General features: G+C 42.4%; 1 protein-coding gene across 2 annotated transcripts in view; it reads left to right on the forward strand.

Annotated features, from left to right (window-relative positions):
• Positions 1-13819, forward strand: part of LOC311225332 (uncharacterized protein) — a 39816-nt gene that overhangs the window by 1025 nt on the left and 24972 nt on the right. The gene's annotated exons all lie outside the window — the stretch shown is intronic.

Raw genomic sequence — 13819 nt, forward strand, 5'->3', positions numbered from 1 at the left:
CTCTCTCTCTCTCTCTCTCTCTCTCTCTCTCTCTCTCTCTCTCTCTCTCTCTCTCTCTCTCTCTCTCTCTCTCTCACACAGACAGACAGACAGACGCACAAGTCAGCAGTTATGGATAGCTGAAATACTTTTCTGTATATCTTGATCCTCCACACAACACATTGTGGTATTATTTGGACATAGTTGGTCTCTCTTCTCTCCACGATGCCTCAAACCAGACATTACTTTGCTATAAAAACATCTGACTGTACTCGCCATATGAAGCCGTACGGTTTCAAGGACAATGCAGTCAAGAGATGCACAAAACAACATGTTCTCTTTTTGTCTGTCTCCTTGTCTCTGTCTCAGACGAGTTGTACAAACATTCAAACTCTCTCTCTCTCTCTCTCTCTCTCTCTCTCTCTCTCTCCCTCTCCCTACCTCTCTCTTTCTCACACACACACACACACACACACACACACACACACACACACACAATTTATTACACATCTGGTTTTCCTCTGAGAAGGGGAGTCTTGGAGAAGTTGGATCGCCTGCTTGAGCCACATTCTGCTAGCTCTTAGACTCTGCAGCTTCTTTTTTTTTTATCCACTTTTTCTCCCATTTTCTATATTTTCTCCCATCCCAATTTCGTATCATCCAATTCAACCCTCCCCTGTCACGGACGCTGTTTCTTGCCTCCCACAAGCCGGCTGCAATGTGGACTAAGTCATACATAGCACAAGTCCCCTCCGGTACTTGAGGTAACAGCAGTCGCATCTTTTCACCTGCGCAGCTCGATCTCTCAGTGGCGAGGAGTAACGCGTGGGAGGCTCACGCTGCCCCCGACACTTCCTGATTCTACTGCGCAGGCGCACCAACCGGCTTGTAGGAGTCGCTGTCCACAACGCCCGATCCCCACCCATCAGTTTCCCACCCCCTAATACGGCCAATGTGTATTAGTATGAACGACCAGCTAAACTGAAAACAATGTGGAGAGCTGGGCTCGAACAGGCGAGCCCAGCGTCTCCGCATTCGTGGCGAGCGCCTTGCCCACTACGCCACGTAGCCGCCCAGACTCTGCAGCTTCTATAGTCGGTTTCAACTTGACAATATACATTAATCTAAATGAACAACATCTGATTTCCTGTCAGCTATTGCCATTAGCAAACACTGCAACAGGAAATAAACCTGGGTCCAAGGCTGTTCCCTAGCAACACAATTCCACTGAAAGCGCCTTGGCCGACACAGTATACCTACATAGCAGAGCTTCAGAAGCACCCTGTCTCCTAGAGGAAATGGCATCAACAGAGCACTACTTTCGGCATGATGTTGCATAAAGACAGTGGCATATTATTGATCTCATTGTTGTTTGCGTTTGTTTGTGCATGATGTGTGTGTGTGTTGGTGAGGATCGTGGTCGCTGAAGCGGCTAAAGTGGAATAGGCTATGATGCTAAAGTTGGATGGTAATAAACCATATAGTAGACTACTCAAGCACTTCAAACATACTTGGAAAAAAAACGAATGAATTAAACAAATTCAATTCTTCATTAGCCCAATTGTCTGAAGATGGTAAGTTGGAGTTTGTGTGTATCATTGTTGAAGACACAAGGGTTGAATACCTTCCGGAGGTGATAGTATCACATTTCACACACTCCCCATGTGATTTGGATTGACTTCACAATGGCAAGTACAGTAGTACACGGGCTGTCCAAAAAGACAGACAATAAAACAGACTTCATCTGAAGGGTTCTGACAGTTTCAGGAGGTAACTACATATAGCCTGCTCTTACTTTGCTACAGTGTCATTTTCTCCATGATGGTGCTGCCTCACAATGCTTTGTGAGTGTGTTGCAGCGTACTCACTTTGCACAAGGCCCCTCTTTCCAAGTAGGGGGGGGGGGGGGGGTGAATTGTGTAGTGCATGGGTCACTAACTCGCCCCGTCCACACCACTATTGTGTGTCAACCAACTGGATCGTTGCATGGCAGCCATTTTGTGCCACTGTGCCCCCGGTTCAAAGGCCTGGCTAAGGGTGCAGAGGGAAAGTGTGCCATCCCCATTGTCTGCGCTATTGTGCCTGCTTTAGTGACATAATATTGTACTAACTGTGGTTAGCCAAGAGGGAAAGTGAAGTGTATGCAAACAGTAGTATTGTCTGTGCCCATGTGGTATGTAATTGAGTGGGGGAAGTGGCATTTTTAAAGGCAACGGTGTGAATCCATGCTATTAGCCTGCACCTTTAGTGGACACTGAAAAAGCATTCAACGGTGTCTGTCTTGCGGCCAATCGGGTCAAATTATTACAATCGGTTTACACACTCCTTCCCACCTAAAGGTATCCAGTGGAGTTTTTGACCACTAGTTGATTAAATTGGCGCCACAGAGCACAATATGAGAAAGTGGGTCTCCGGATATTGTGTAGGTCTATCACACGTTCTTTCAGCTCGCACACGAGGACGCACTTGTACTGTTGAGCACGTCATGAGCACGCCATGCGGTGACGTCGTAGAATACACAAAGAGCGTACTGGCAATCTCGAAGCATTGCCCCTGTTTCGATTGGTCTACGATCTCCCTTGAAATCGAACAAGCTAACTGCCTGTCAAACAAAGGAGGTCAGACTCTTTACAACGTTGTGAAAATCGAAAGTGAAACTCGAAATGTGAATATAAACCAAAGCAAGCTGTTAAACAAGAAAGTTGTATACCTTTAAATAGTTTTTGATTTCAGGGCGGCTACGTGGCGTAGTGGGCAAGGCGCCCGCCACGGAATACTGGAGATGCTGGGCTCGCCTGTTCGAGCCCAGCTTTCGCCTGTTCGAGCCCAGCGCTCCACATTTGCTTTCAGTTTAGCTGGTCGTCCGTACTAATACACATTGGCCGTATTAGGGGGTGGGAAACTGATGGGTGGGGATCGGGCGTTGTGGACAGCGACTCCTACAGGTCGGTTGGTGCGCCTGCGCAGTAGAATCAGGAAGTGTCGGGGGCAGCGTGAGCCTCCCATGCGTTACTCCTCGCCACTGAGAGATCGAGCTGCGCAGGTGAAAAGATGCGACTGCTGTTACCTCAAGTACCGGAGGGGACTTGTGCTATGTATGACTTAGTCAACATTGCAGCCGGCTTGTGGGAGGCAAGAAACAGCGTCCGTGACAGGGGAGGGTTGAATTGGATGATACGAAATTGAGATGGGAGGAAAATATAGAAAATGGGAGAAAAAGTGGATAAAAAAATAATAGTGTTTGATTTCCAAAGAACCATAACAGGCTACACTGCCTGGTGGCATATTATTCTAAGCATCTGTCTTCATGCATCGATTGGCTGCTGTTGACATTATATTATAGTCCATTCATTGTACTGCATCCCACCAAAAGTAGCCTACTGTAGTTCCCAGAGAAGTGCTTTATCGTCCCAGAGGGGGAATTGCACGGCAGTGCTACACGACAATAGAAATATTAAGTATGTAATATAAAAAATAAGAGATGAAAACACACTCTGTTTCTCTATCAGGTACATATGAATTGTGATATAATTTTTGCCACAGCCTGTTATGGGTTCAGTCGGTATTTATGAACATGCACCAATCTCTCCTAAGGCCTGACAAAATTAATAGTTGGTTTCAGGTTGCCGACCGACCCTGCCGATTTAGGTGCGACCCAATATATTTTATGAGTTTTTAGAAAAAATTATAAAAAAAAAAAAAAAAAAAAAAAAAAAAAAATTAATAAAGTTTCATAGAAATCTTAGTCAAACATTTAGTATTATGGATATTAAACATGCTGGCAGAGTACATGCATCCATGTTGTTGTGAACATTTTAATTAAATAAAGAAATTCCCTATCCATAGTCGCCGTGGGAAAGAATAAAATAAAAAAATTAAATAAAATAAATTCCCTACCTACCCATGGCCAAACTGACAACCAACCTGAAACCAACTATTAATTTTGTTAGGCCTAAAGCTCCTAAATCAGAGACTCAGAGAGCCTGGGAATGTCAAATCTGGGGCTGCTCCTCAATGGGGCTCTGACTTTAAGTGTGAGCTGACGGCCTTCAGGAACCTGCTCACATCTTAGAAAATCTAAATGAAAATGACCAAATCTGGAGAAAGACAAGGTATTTTCACCCCAACGACGTCGATATGTTTTATACACTGGACTACGCATAGACGCACCTCCTCCGACAGGAGTCATCGGTTAAGTAATCACACAACCCAAGTTTCCCCCTGTGTGTGAGGTGTGCTGCTGTAGTCGCTGGGAGCTTGGCGGGATGAGGGAGGACCGCTACGTTATAGTTCACAAGGGGCTTAGGTCCATGTTGGCCTGGTTTCTTCCCTGTCCTTGGGAGCTTACGCTAATGACCACTATTAGAATATGCCCACCCGGGGGAAAAGATCCCTGTGAGTACTAGGAAAGGCACCCAACCAACTCTTACCCTGGGTTGTGTGTGTGTGTGTGTATCCGTGTCAGCGTGGAAGGGCAGGGCAAAGCTGGTGTGTGTGTGTTTGAACGGGGGCAGCGTGTGTACACCTGACACTGCCGGCTCCCAAGATTGCCATTGATCCAGCTTAGCAAGCCGCTCAGTGATGGCAAGCGAAGCGATTGACAAGGATTTCATTCAACCACTCTTGACATACAAAAGCACACACAACACACTGCTCTCTGTCTACATGCACACATACTCACAATAAGCAGTTTTTACTGTTTTGTTTGTGCCATGGTTGTACCAACGCGGTACTGGTATTGGAGGTTGGGCCGATGCCAGGCTAAAACAGGGCAGGGGATGCCACTGTGAGAAAACACTGGGTACACCGTTACAACGTGTGTTGCATTTAATATCACTTTGTTTTAGGGTTGTCTTAAATACTTTGAAGCTTCGAAGCTTCGTTCGATGGGCATGGGATTCGAATATGAAAATAAAATTCGATTATGTAAAATAAAAAAAATAAAAGAAATATTTTTTTTGCAAAATCAACTCTGCCTCTCTTTGTTAATTACAATAAGCAATGCTGTTTGTTATTTAAGATGAGGTCGGACTCGGCACTGACAGATTTGTGTTCATTGTGCTGCTTTTATAAAGCCTCAAATGACGGCTTACAATATTTCATGGAAGCAAAGTGTTTAGTTTGTCTAAGATTTAAAAAGGTTTAAACTTTACAACACTGACAAAGTTGAACAAAGTGCTGTACAAGTCCCACAACATATACATTTTTTTTTTTATAATTTTTTAATAAATTCTTTTTATTTCGAAGCTTCGAATTAAAATTGAATCTCGGCCCGAAGCTTCGAATTCCAAAAAGAAATCGAAGGTCAGCCCTGCTTTGTTTAACCGTGTAACCAATAGGGATGGGTACCGAATTCGGTTCTTTTGAGGTACCGAACCGAAACACGTCGGTACTACAAAGTATCGATTCAAGTGAGATTTTTTTTTAATTATTATTATTATTATTATTATTATTTTTTTTTTACCTTTTTTCTTTTCATGTCAACGTTCACACGCACAATATATGCTTACCTAGGATTTGACTTGATTCAACAACAAAGCAGTTGGAGCAATGGCAAGCCGAAAACGGTCGAAATTGTAGTTATTTGAAGTTAGGATTTTTTTTTCACGACTGAGGTAGGTAAATTAAATTTCTTGAGACTAAAGTACCGAAAAAAGGTACCGTTGGGTACCGGTATCGATTCACAGGTACCGGTACCGGTATCGGTTCAAATGTGAAAGGTACCCATCCCTAGCACCAATACTTATATCAGGCTGATACCAGGCTGAAGCAGGGTATTGGGAAAGAATCTCCTCAAATCTGATGTGAAGAGCCATGTGTCACTATAGTTGTAGTGGTTATAATGACTACCAGGAAACACCATCTCAAAGACCTGTAGAGGAGAGAGATGTTAAAGGAACAAACTGACTTTATGGGAAATCTGCTCACCGTCTTCTCTTGAATCAGACAAGAAGATAGATACTAATTTTCTCTCTGATAAGCTAAAGCTAGGCTAGCTGATCCATATCCACGTCCATTCATTTGTGCTCAGCTAGGCTAGCTTGAACACACAGAGAGGAAATTGGTATCTATCTCTGTTTGTCTGACTCTGGAGAAGATGGTAAGTGCATTTCCCATGATGTCGGCGTGTTCCTTTTAAGGGTTAGACCTGCGGTGGAGGCCCTTGGTGTCCATATGCTTCCTGCGTTTTGTGTCATTTATTTGGCCCGCTTTGTCAAGTAGCCTATACATGTTGATTCAGAGATGCCTTATTCAGGGGTGTGCACAGGACTTTAGAGGGGCAGGTGCTCAAAGGCTGAAAAGGGCACTATACTAGAGCCATATGAAATCCGCGTTCACGGAATCGCGGACGGAATCGCGGAATTAACCAATAAAAATGGAATCAACTGCAAAACGTGGAATATTGCAGAATTTGGCCTAATCTGGACTGAAATTTCGTTTTTGGGTGGAACGTTTGTTGTACACGCGACCGGGGAGGCGGGGACGCTACAGCGTGTTACACACAACACAGCCGCGGTGCTCAAGCGTCTGGCTGCTTGTGTTAACATCGTCAAGAAGCTAAACTATTCCACAATAAGCCCTCAATTCAGAGCAGAGCAGTATCCTAATGACTTTTATGCCTCCGGTGATAAGGTGCCCTTTATAAACTAAATACACTTAAATAGCTATGTAACGTTATAGGACTATCTATGGAAATGATAGCTTCTAGAAGTTCTAGCTAAATCTGGTGCACCCATCAATTTGTTTAATGCAAACGATTGTCATTATACACTGCCCTTTATAATCTAAATAAACTTAAATAGCTATGAAACGTTACATTACATAGGACTATAGATGGAAATGATAGCTTCTTGCTAAATCTAGTGCACCCATCCATTTGTTTAATGCAAACTATTGTCATTATACACTGCCCTTTATAATCTAAATAAACTTAAATAGCTATGAAACGTTACAGTACATAGGACTATAGATGGAAATGATAGCTTCTTGCTAAATCTGGTGCACTCATCCATTTGTTTAATGCAAACGTTTGCCATTATACACTGTCCTTTATAAACGAAATAAACTAAAGGCGCCTAAATTATGCATTACTATATTTCATCACAATATAATAGATATAGCTAGGTTACTGACATTGTCATTGTGATAATGTCAGTAGTAGCTAGCTGTATCTATTGTTTACACTTGAAATATGTATTTTTATTTTGTCACAATATTAATTGAAAAATATTGTGTAAAATTGAACTGTATTTCTGAGTTGAAGCACTTAAAAACATTAAATGGACTGTTATATCTTATTCAATTGTGGACATTTATTCATTCCCACTTATTAGACACTATTTCTGATGGTAAAATGAGCATAAAAGGCAAAATACAGAATTCTGAAATATTAAAACGGAAAAAATGGAATTTGGGAAAAAATTAAATGGAATTTGGAAAATAATAAAACGGATTTCATATGGCTCTACACTATACCTGTGTTTGTTCTAACTGAGCGCGCACAGCGCGCAAGCCCGATTTTTAAGGGCCCTTTTTGGGAGGGGGGGGGCTTTTTATGCTTTTTGGGGGGTTTTGGTGATCAAATATTGAATATTGAACTATAATAATCAGTGCAGGAGCTCACTTATCCTTGAAAGACACTTTTATCACTGACTTAAAAGGCCCATACATCTCCATAAATGTTCAGGGGGGAGGGAATAAGTGCTTACCCTACAGACCCCAAGAAGTGCTGTATATTCTGTATTGTTTAATATAAATGCATTTTTTTTATTCCAATCCCGATTTGTATTTGAGATTCCCAAATCCCATCGGACTTGGCTTCTTCGTGTCCCTCAGTGAGTGTAATACCAGCATTCAACTGTATGCGCCACAGCGGTTTCTATCATCATCATCATCATCACCACCCACGCTATGCATAAAATATATACCTGTAGGTCCGCGGAGAGGCACGCTGAGGAGGCCGTGCAAACTGCAATGGAATATGGGGCATCTCTCTCTCTTTACCTAATATTTTGATTCTATCCTGACATTTTTCAGTTGGAAGGGCAGTCTATATGCGTAACGGTAAAAAAAAAAAAGTAAATTATTTACATTTTCTTTCAAAAAGGGCACTTTTTTATGAGGCTCAAAAAGGCAGGTGTTCAAGCACCCCTTGGGCTCTATGTGTGCACGTGCCTGGCCTTATTCCATAACAAGGCAACATTGTGGTGAAACACCCTCTCAATTTTAATCGCTCCATTAGCTGACAATTGTTGAACAATGTACTTGATATTTCAATTGTTGGATTGTGGACAGCAATTTGGATTGCTTTGACCTCACTGTAGCTGGTAGAGTTGGGACATGGTTAGAATGGGTATGCCCAGGGGCCACTGTCCTATCACAAAGGCCTAGTCCACACGGACACAGGGACGACAGGAGGTAGAGCGGTCGTCGTCTGGTAATCAGAAGGTGACTGCCCGGTTAGATTCCGGCTCCTCCTGGCAGCGTGTCGAAGTGTCCTTGAGCAAGACACTTAACTGCTCTCGATGAGCAGGTTGGCACCTTACATGGTCGTCTCCGCTGTCGGTGTGTGAATGTGTGAGTGAATGGGTGAATGTGAGGCATATGTTGTAAAGCGCTTTGGATAAAAGCGCTATATAAATGCAGTCCATTTACGCAGGTGTTTTTCAAACCAGATATTTCCTTCTTCGCTTAAAGAAAATAATCCTGTCCACACCAGCGATATTTTAGACAATGTCTCCGTCCTCACAACGGTGCAAAACCACTCACATGAAATTACCCAGACGGGAGGCTGCAGGGAGCTCTCCATGCTCCTGATTGCAGAGAAATATCTGCACGTATGGACGGGGCCATTAGAGTTTCCCCATAAGCTTAGGTTTCTCCCGTCCACACGAAAACACAGAGTAAGGAACCTGAGGAGGATCCACTGGATCGAAACGTTGTCTGATCACAATAAATTCAGTTTTATTTTGCAAGCTTAAATCTGCATGTTGGACCTTCTCCTTTCGCTCAAGTGAGAAAAATACTTCTGCATACTTGAAAATACTTACAGGTCCATCAGGGGATGCTTTTCAATGGTCACATTCTCGCTTAATTTCCTTTGGCAATAATTTTAGTAGGCTTTGTCCCCCCCCCCCCCCCTCTGCTAGTTTGCCACCGATGACTAACAAGTATGCGTGCACGGGTGTGATCGTGGGTGGTTTTCACTTGACACCTTGTGAGTATACAGCACATGCGCATGTGATCGTGGTTGGTATAGATTGTGGGTGGTTTTCACTTGACACCTTGTCAGTATACGTCTGCACATTCACATTATTGTAGCACGCTTTGAGATGGAGTTGAAAATATCTTGTAGTACTAGATGTAGGCCTATTATGTAGCTTGGGTTTTGCTCTCACATGGTGGATTGGTGCAAACTCGTCAGTGTGCCTCAGTTAATAATGCTCCCATTCAACATGTGAATGCAGGAACTGACAGAAATTACACCCTTTCTGTCCGTCTATGCAACTCCAAGTGGTGGCAGATGGTGGTGAGGAAACAAATTAAACTCAGATGGACAAACAGTCTTCCAATAGGGTACATAGGGTAGAGCATGGCCGGGGTTAGGGGTTCCATTCCCTGTGTAGCTCAATAGGTAGAGCAAGGCACTAACACTGCCAGGGTTAGGGGTTCCATTCCTTGTATAGCTCAATAGTTAGAGCATGGCACTAACACTGCCAGAGTTAGGGGTTCTGTTCCTTGTATAGCTCAATAGTTAGAGCATGGTACTTAACACTACAAGGGTTAGGGGTTTGATTCCACTGGAGCCACCTGTACTAAATAAAAGTGTACTCATGGCACTTCCTCAGAGGTTCCTAGTACGGTCATGGAAAACCTGGAAAAGTCATGGAATTAGAAAATAGTGTTTTCCTAGAAAAGTATGTCCAAAAACCTTCTGGAAATGTCAGAGAAAATATATATTTGTCTATTTGTCATGGAAAAGTCAACAAAAAATGTGTAGGAACCTTGTATACAGTAAGTGTCCAACAAATGGCATATCTATCCTATGTTGTGTTAAATATGGGAGACCAAAAAGGAGCCCATAATACACTGAGGGGCGAATTCACCAAGAATGGATTGCACGGCGTGCTATCTGCTCCGTCTTTGAAACCTATTCACTAAAGATATTGCACCGATGATACACTAGCGCAAACACGTCCATAGGTGTGCAATTTTCTCCTGAATTGCTCCAGCGCGGTTGGCTCATGGAGCAGTTTGCACCTGGAAGCGCTGTTGGCAGATATCAGGAAGGGGAATAAATAAACCCGAAATGAGGCATAGACACATAACATTATTTTTCACCATTTGTATTTAGTTTATTTCGTATTGTATTTAGTTTATTTCGTAATGTATAGAGCTTGCTTAATTTGTATTTTCATGACACATTCCATCCTTTGTTTTTGTCACTATCTCTTTCATCATTGCATTTGTTTGTCATGTCATCCCCAAATAAATAATTTTGAGCAGACCTGTCCATGGTGCTGAATCATTAGACCGAAGTTAGGCACTGTGCCAGTGAAAATATCTTCTCGTTTAGGAATTTTTCTTTAGTGAGAAAGTTGTATTTAATGTGTACTTAAGAGAATAGAACCCGCATTATCATATACTCCAGAATAAACATTTCATTGACCGTGTTTCCAGCGTCTACGGACCTGACGAAGCGTTATAAATTAAACGTTTATTTTGAAGTATGAGTGTGCGAGTTCTATTCTTTTTATTGTGATGATTATTACCTAACCCAGCACCCAAAGGAGTGATGTGCTTTGGGGGGGACTATAATAGCATTGCCCCACCGCTATGTCTAAACCGTCTTTTTAAGATGCCAAATGTGCGCTCGATCACACCACACAGTTCTGCTGTAGATGATATAGAATGAATGTACATTGCTTTAAATAAAAGTAGGCCACCTCGATCAGTAACTTAGCATCCGTGCAGAAAACATCAAACATATTGACAAAGTTCATGAAGAGCAAATTGAGAATCGTTGACCCCTATTTCCTACATATCAATGATGTTGTCAGTCAGTCGGTAGTCCTTTCTCAGCACAATCCATGCTGTTCTTCATGCTGAATACCTGCTACTCGACAGTGGCTCAAGGGGCGACTGGCTCAGGAGGTAGAGAGCAGTCGTCTGTTAGTCGGAAGGTTCCCGGTTCGATTCCCGCTCCTCCCGGGCAGCATGTCGAAGTGTCCTTGAGCAAGACACTTAACACTTAATTGCTCCACAATGAGCAGGTTGGCTTCTTGCATGGTTGCCTCCGCCATCGGTGTGTGAATGTGTGAGTGAATGGGTCAAATGTGAGGAACAAATTGTAAAGCGCTATATAAAAGCAGCCATTTACCATTTACTCCATCTAGTTAGCCACAACACGAATGTAAAGTAATGGGATCAGTCTGTACAAGACCTGATTTAAATGCTGAAACCTACTCCACATACAGTGCACCTGAAGCAAATACGTTTGCTTTCGAGTATGATTAAGTGCTTTGCACAGTGGCCCCATTGACCTTGCATTCGTTTGTTGGCTAAGGAGGAGCTAGGTATTCAGTATGAACGAAGCACAGCATGGATTGTGCTCAGAAATAACTCTACCCTTCAGCAACATCGTCAGTGGGTAGGAAACAGGGCTAGGGGTAGGGTTGGGCACCGAAAACTGGTTCTAATAGGAACCGGTTCCTAACTTCCGGTTCGATTCTTAATTTCGATTCTTAAAAAAAAATTTAAATAAAAAAATTGTTTTACTTTGTTAATTAATACCCTAGTTACAGTACAGCAACCAAATTAAACTGTATCAAGTCAACTGAAAATGCGAAATAAGCTGTGACCTGTTTTGACCTGCACCTCAAAGAAGCGGAATCGAGAATCGTTTAGAACAGGAATCGATATGGAGAATCGGAATCGGAACCGGAATCGTTCAAATCCAAACGATGCCCAACCCTAGCTAGGGATCCAACATTCTGAACAATAGATGGTACCAGCGTTGGAGCTTTGTCTGTCCTACACTCTGAAGGGTGCTACCCAGGCTTAGCCTCTTGTTCTTTCTCAAAATGACTGACACAGTCCTTGGCTTATTATCAGTGCCATTGCCATAAAATGCTTGTTTATTGCCATTTGCTGAGGTCACTTTACCCTGACTGTCTCTAAGGGCAGTGTTTGTCATAGCTAGCCTAATGTACCTTTGATAAAACACTAACCAAATCACTGAAAAACACATGCAAAACTCCCTCTCTCTCTCTTTCCCTCTCTCTCTCTGGACAGACAGACGCACAAGTCAGCAGTTATGGATAGCTGAAATACTTTTTTGTATATCTTGATCCTCCACACAACACATTGTGGTATTATTTGGACATAGTTGGTCTCTCTTCTCTCCACGATGCCTCAAACCAGACATTATTGTGCTAGAAAAACATCTGACTGTACTCGCCATATGAAGCCGTACAGTTTCAAGGACAATGCAGTCAAGAGATGCACAAAACAACATGTTCTCTTTTTGTCTGTCAGTGTCTGACTCTGTACCACTCATTCTCTGATGACTTGTACAAACATTCACACTCTCTGTCTCTGCTGCCAAACGCACTCACACGTCCATTGGAGGAAGCAATTCATCATAGTAAAACATATTCAGAATAAGTTGTCTTTCCTGCTTCACACTTCTCTAGTAATCTCACGACTTTGACTGAAGGCCAAACAGTTTGTAGTGGAACAAAGCCTATTCAAATACTGTCGCACAACACACACACACCTTTGTCACACAGTCTCATTTGAGATTTGCATGGCGTAATTTGTCATGGTCTAATTACTTGAGGCTTATTTACACGAGTGGTAGTTCCTTAAAAACAAACTGCCCTGTTGTTTGACTGGTGAGTGATGCGAGATTGATAATAGTGTTTCTGTGGACGTGGGAACAAAAGTTGAAAATGTATGGTTGCTTGATGACTCAGATACTGAAATTCAGTGTGGCCAGTATGTGTATGTGGGTGTGGGTGAGTGAGTTTGTGTCATGTCACACACATTGTGACTGAAGATTATCAAACACATTTAGCAGGTCAACAGTTTTTGCATTGGCAGTTATTACTAGTTATGCTGCAAGTGTGCTAGAATCCACACCCTCCATTTCAACAACTGTAGCTCTGAACCATCAACCATGAACTCAACCTCGGAGCATGTCCTCAGGGACAACCACAGGCCACGTGATTTAAGTCAAGACAGTTTGTTAGTGTTCGCTCATAGGCTCCCCGGTTGCAGAGATAATAAACTAAACTAAGGAATTTAGTAGTCAAAGTACTCGAATGCACCGTCATGAGATTTTACTTGTACCCATCTGGAGGGGAAGCATCTGACTTTGGCCTTCAGTTAATAAAAAGAAAGAGTAGATAAACTATGAAATTCCAGTCTGTGTGAACTGTAAGGTGAACAATCATAATTTAATATTTCATTATATTATTAGGCTATATTATATTATTTTTCCACTCCTATTGCTACTTAATCAAGTGGTATTAGGAGTGAAGGAGGGTTACAAGTTCAACACTCCCTGTAACAAAGGACATGACCATGGAAATGACAGGAGAAATTCAATTAAATGATTTGTTCATCAAACAAAAGCCCTTATTTTGTGTCGCTCACTTGGCAACTCTTTTAAGCATCATACTCCCAGTAAAAAGCTAAAAAATTTAATAAAAGGCCAATTCGGACTGAAATACAATCAGATTCTGATTGTGCTTTTTTAGAGCCCAAATTGGTAGGGGTGGGCACCAATTTTTGAATAGTCGCTAACTTAAATCTAATCGTTTATGCGAATATCGTT

This window comes from Notolepis coatsorum (genome assembly GCF_963971535.1).
Source record: "Notolepis coatsorum genome assembly, chromosome: 3".
Classification (NCBI taxonomy): Eukaryota; Metazoa; Chordata; class Actinopteri; order Aulopiformes; family Paralepididae; genus Notolepis; species Notolepis coatsorum.